This window comes from Otolemur garnettii, unplaced genomic scaffold (genome assembly GCF_000181295.1).
Source record: "Otolemur garnettii isolate 467f Iridium unplaced genomic scaffold, OtoGar3 scaffold00008, whole genome shotgun sequence".
NCBI classification, from domain to species: Eukaryota; Metazoa; Chordata; class Mammalia; order Primates; family Galagidae; genus Otolemur; species Otolemur garnettii.
In genome coordinates, this window is record NW_003852403.1 from 16919681 (window position 1) to 16925319 (window position 5639).

Here is a 5639-nt window from a genome sequence, read left to right on the forward strand (position 1 = left end):
CCTCGGTAGAGTGCTGTGGCATCACAGCTCACAGCAACCTCCAGCTCCTGGGTTTAGGCGATTGTCTTGCCTCAGCCTCCTGAGTAGCTGGGATTGCAGGCGCCCAACACAACAACTGGCAATTTTTTTGTTGCAGTTTGGCCGGGGTTGGGTTTGAACCCGCCACCCTCAGTATATGGGGCTAGCACCCTACCAACTAAGCCACAGGCACTGCCCGAGAATTTAATTATTTTGTTTTTCTGCTGATAAAAAGGGATGTTCGTTAAACCATACAAGGAATATTTGTCAGCTATGTGCCTCCAATTTGTTTGGTATATGTCAGTGAATAAAACAAAATATCTCTTTCTTCCTGCAGTTTACATTAGTTAGAGAGTGTGGGAGGACAATAAATACAATGAAAAAGTAAGTTACACAGTATATTAGAAAGTGATTACTACAAAGGGAAGATGTTAAAAGAGCTGGATAAGGAAGTGGAGATGTTAAGTGTGCACAATATTAAATAGGGTGGTTGTGGTGAGGCTTATTTGATAGGATGACACTTGAGTAAAGACTTGGAGAGGTGAAGGAGTTTAGCAAGTTAATGTATAAGGAGGACTATTTCAGGTGGAGGAAAAAGCTTTATAGCCAGAGAGGGTCTGGTATATTCAAAGAATAGCAGCAAGACTCACATGACTGGAAGGAAGTGGTATTGACAAAGGGAGGAGGTTATTCCAGTTAAGGGAATAGAAAATGAAGGGACTTTGTAAGCATTGTAAAGATTCTGACTTTTACTTAGAGTGATGTTGGGAGCTATCACCTGTTTTGGGTAGAGAAGTGACGTGATGTGGCATGGCTGCTATGTTGAGAATAACTGTAGGTGGCTGGTTGCTCACCATTTGAGAATAACTGTAGGCAGCTATAATCATAGTACTCTGCAAGGCCAAGGTAGGAGGATCTCTTGAGCTCAGGAGTTTGAGACCAGCCTGAGCAAGAGCAAGACCCCATCTCTACTAAAAATTAACTTTTCTAATTAGCCAGGTGTTGGTGGTAGGTGCCTCTGGTTTCAGCTACTTGAGAGGCTGAAGCAAGAGAATTGCTTAAGCCCAAGAGTTTGAGGTTGTTGTAAGCAATGATGACACCACAGCACTCTACCCAGGACAGCAGAGTGAGAATCTATCTCAAATTAAAAAAAAGAAAGAGGCTCGGCGCCTGTGGCTCAAGCGGCTAAGGCGCCAGCCACATACACCTAAGATGGAGGGTTCGAATCCCCAGCCCGGGCCCACCAAACAACAATGATGGCTGCAACCAAAAAATGGCCAAGCGTTGTGGCGGGCGCCTGTAGTCCCAGCTACTTGGGAGGCTGAGGCAGGAGACTCGCTTGAGCCCAGGAGTTGGAGGTTGCTGTGAGCGTGATGCCATGGCACTCTACCCGGGGGGGATAGCTTGAGGCTGTGTCTCAAAAAAAAAAAAAGAAAAAAAAAGAAAGAAAGAAAAAGAAAGGAAAGAAAAAGAGATAATAACTGTAGAGTTGTACCTACAGTACCAAGGAGACACATTTGGAGATTATTACTGTCATTTAGATGATAGGTGATGGTGGCTTGAATCATGGTAGTATCTCTGGAGTTTGCAAGAAGTTGTGGAATCTGGATATAGGTAGAACAAACATGATTTTCCGACAAAGAGATGAGGAAGAGAAATCAAGGGAAACTTATTTTGGCCTAAGCAATGGAAAGGATGGAGCTGTCATTGGCTGAAGTGGGGAAGGCTGTGGTTGGAACATTTTTCATTGTGGTTGTGGGGAGATGTCAAGAATTCAGTTTTGGAGGTGTTGCATTTTGTGATGTTGATTAAACAGACAGTGAGCATCTTGGTGACTTGTATGTGAGGATAGTAACTGGGACTCTGATATGTGGCTGGTGGTAATGTAAACTGGTAAAACTGGGAGAATTCATTGGGCAGTTATTTATACAGCTAAACATCTGCAATTTCTGCGATCTAGGATTTCCACTACTAGATATATGCCAGCATATATATTTTTGTTCATTTCTGCTGTATGCTGAATAGCCAAAACCCAAATGAATCCCAAATGTTTGTCACTGCTAGAATGTATAGCTAATATACTGTATGGTATAATCATAAATGAAGTACTGTGCTGCACTGAAAATGACTATCTCCCTGCCCCACATAAGCATAATATTGGAAGAAGCACCTAGACACAAAACAATGCATGCTGTGTGATTACATTTGCATAAAGTTCAAAAACAGTCAAAACTGAACATAGTTGTTAGAAGTCAAAAAGAATAGTTGGTTTTTCCTAAGGAGGAGGAGCAGATAGGGACTTTTGGAAGTAGAGGAGAACCATTTCCAGGAGGCTATTTCTTCTTCTTCTTCTTCTTTTTTTTTTGTTTGAGACAGAGTCTCACTATGTCACCCTCAGTAGAATGCCCTGGCATGACAACTCACAGCAACCTCAAACTCATGGGCTTAAGAGATTCTCTTGTCTCAGCCTCCCAAGTAGCTGGGACTATAGGGGCCTGCCACAACACCCGGCTGCTTTTTTGTTGTAGTTGTCATTGTTGTTTGGCAGGCCCTGGCTAGGTTCTAATCTCCCAGCCCCAGTGTATTTGGCTGGCACCCCCTGAGCTACAGGCACCGAGCCTATTGTTTCATTTCTTGATGTGGGTGGTCCTTAGGTAGATATATCTACTCTGTAATGATCCATTAAGTGGCATAGTTAAGATTTGTATATATGCCCTTTTCTTTTTGTATTTTACGTCTTGCTACACAAAACCTATTGAGCTGGCAAAAGGAATTTGGGATAGCAAGTATATACAAAGGAACTTTTTTTTTTTTTTTTTTTAAACAGGCCTCAAGCTGTACCCCTGGGTAGAGTGCCATGGCATCACAACTCACAGCAACCTCCAATTCCTGGGCTCAAGCAAGTCTCCTGCCTCCACCTCCCAAGTAGCTGGGACCACAGGCGCCCGCCATAACACCTGGTTATTTTTTTTTTGGATGCAGCCATCATTGTTGTTTGGCAGGCCCGGGCTGGATTCGAACCCGCCACCTTAGGTGTATGTAGCTGTCACCTTGCCACTTGAGCCACAGGCACTGAGCCTACAGAAAGGAATTTTGATTAAAATGTGTCTTTTTTAGAAACTTGAATAGTTTTTTTTTGTCTTTTAAAATCAGATTGATTGAAGTATGTATTTTTTGTTTTTATATTACCCTAACTAGAGTGTTGTGGTGTCATGGTAGTTCACTAACTACCTCAAACTCCCGTGCTTTAGTTATTCTCATTGCCCCCTAAGTAGCTAGGACTACAGGCAAGCCCCAGCTAAATATTCTATTTTTTGTAGAGGCAGGGTCTCACTTTTGCTCAGGCTGGTCTTGAACGCCTGTATTCAAGCAATCCTCCCACCTCGGCCTCCCAGAGTACTAGAATTATACGAAGGAGTCATGGTGCCCAGCCTGAAATATGATGCATATAATACAGTAATATTCATCTTTTTCAGATGTAGAGTTAAATGCATTTTGACAAATGTGTTGTATAATGACCATCACAGTTGAGATACAGAATAGATCCATCATCCCCAAATATTTCCCCTTCCCACTGTAGTCATTTCCCCTCCTCTCATCCTCAGCCCCTGAAAACCACATTCTTTTTCTTTCTTTTTAGAGAAAGAGTCTCACTTCGTCGCCCTTGGTAGAGTGCTTGTTTTCAGCTCACAGCAACCTCCAACTCCTGGGCTTAGGTGATTCTCTTGCCTCAGCCTCCCAAGTATCAGGAACTACAGGTGCCCGCCATAATGCCCGGTTATTTTTTGTTGCAGTTTGGCTGGGGCTGGTTTTGAACCTGCCACCCTCGGTATATGGGGCTGGTGCCCTACCCACTGAGCTACAGGTGCCTCCTTTTTTTTGAGACATAGTCTTGCTATGTCACCCTTGGTAGAGTGCTAAGGCATCACAGCTCACAGCAACCTCCAACTCTTGGGCTTAAGTGATTGTCTTGCCTCAGCCTCCCAAGTAGCTGGGACTACAGGTGCCCAGCTACTTTTTGTTGCAGTTGTCATTTTTTTATCAGGCCTGGGCCAGCTATGGGTGCCAAGCCTGAATGTCTTGATCTTAGGAGTTTAAGACCAGCCCGAGCCATAGTGAGACTCCTTCATTACTAAAAATAGACAAAAATAATGGCTGGTTAAGGTGGCCCATGCCTGTAATCCTAGCACTCTGGTAGGGTGAGGTGGGTAGATTGCTTGAGCTCTAGAGTTGGAGACCATCCTGAGCCAGAGTGAGACCCTGTCTCTAAAAATAGTCAGGTGGCTCAGCACCCATACGTAGCACAGTGGTTACGGTGTCAGGCACATACACTGAGGGTGGCAAGTTCGAACCCAGCGGGCCAGCTAAATAACAATGACAACTGAAAAAAAGAAAAAATAGCCAGGCGTGTGGCAGGTGCCTGTAGTCCCTGCTACTTGGGAGATTGAGGCAAGAGGATCACTGAGCTCAAGAGTTCGAGGCGCTGTGATGCCATGGCACTCAACCAAGGGCCACAAAGTGAGACTGTCCCCCCCAAAAAGAGAAAGAAAGCCAGGTGTTAGTTGGGGCTTGGAGTTAGTTGGGGCCTGTAGTCCAAGCCACTGTGAAGGCTTAGGCAAGACGATAGCTTGAGCCCAAGAGTTTGTGATTGGTATGAGCTATGATATTACAGGGTGATAGAGTGAGATTCTGTCTAAAAAAAAAAAAAAAAAAAAAAAAAACTACTACTAATAAAAAATAATTCAGGGTCTGGGTGAGGTGGCTCACACCTGTAATCCTCAGCACTTTGGGAGGCCGAGGTATGCGGATAGCCTGAGCTCATAAGCTCAAGACCAGCCTGAGCTGGAGTGGGACCCATCTCTAAAAATAGCCAGGCATGGGCCCAGCGAGGTGGTTCACACTTCTAATCTCAGCACTTGGGAGGCCTAGGTGCGTGGATTGCCTGAATTTTAGATTTGAGACCAGCCTGGCCAGAGTGAGACCCCATTTCTAAAACATAGCTGGTGTTGTAGCAGGTGCCTGTAGTCCCAGCTGCTTGGTAGTCTGAGGCAAGAAGATCACTTAAAGCCAAGAGTTTGAGGTTGCTGTGAGCTAAGAAACCAAGGCACTCTACCAAGGGTGAACAAATGAGATTCTGTCTCAAAGAAAAAAAAACAGCTGAGCATTGTGGCATGCACCTATAGTCCTAGCTACTTGGGATGCTAAGGCAAGACAATCTCTCTCTTGAGCCCAAGAGTTTAGGTTGCTGTGAGCTATGATGCTAGGGCACTCTACCAAGGATGACAAAGTGAGACTCTGTCTCAGGAAAGTAATTATAATAATAAAAAAGAAATTTGGCTGGCCCGAGTACAGTGGTATTTACAACTAGTTATAGCTTCCTTTCTTCTTTCTCCATTCCCACTTCTTCACTTGAGTAGCCTAAGAAAAAAATAAAAGAAAATAAAAAAGAAACATATAATTTGCTTCATGAAATGCTTACTACATGGAAGGTATTGTAGAAAAGTTTTTATGTTCTCACTTTGGAAGCATGCCAAGCTAGTAGGGTTGGTTTGGATTCTGACCTATGTTTTATTTTTTGTTTTTGGGTTTTTTTTTTTCTTTTTGAGACGGAGCCTCAAGCT

General features: G+C 43.9%; 1 protein-coding gene across 1 annotated transcript in view; it reads left to right on the forward strand.

Moving 5' to 3' along the window:
• SLC25A16 (solute carrier family 25 member 16) overlaps nt 1-5639 on the forward strand; it is a 54527-nt gene that overhangs the window by 1634 nt on the left and 47254 nt on the right. The window lies entirely within an intron of this gene.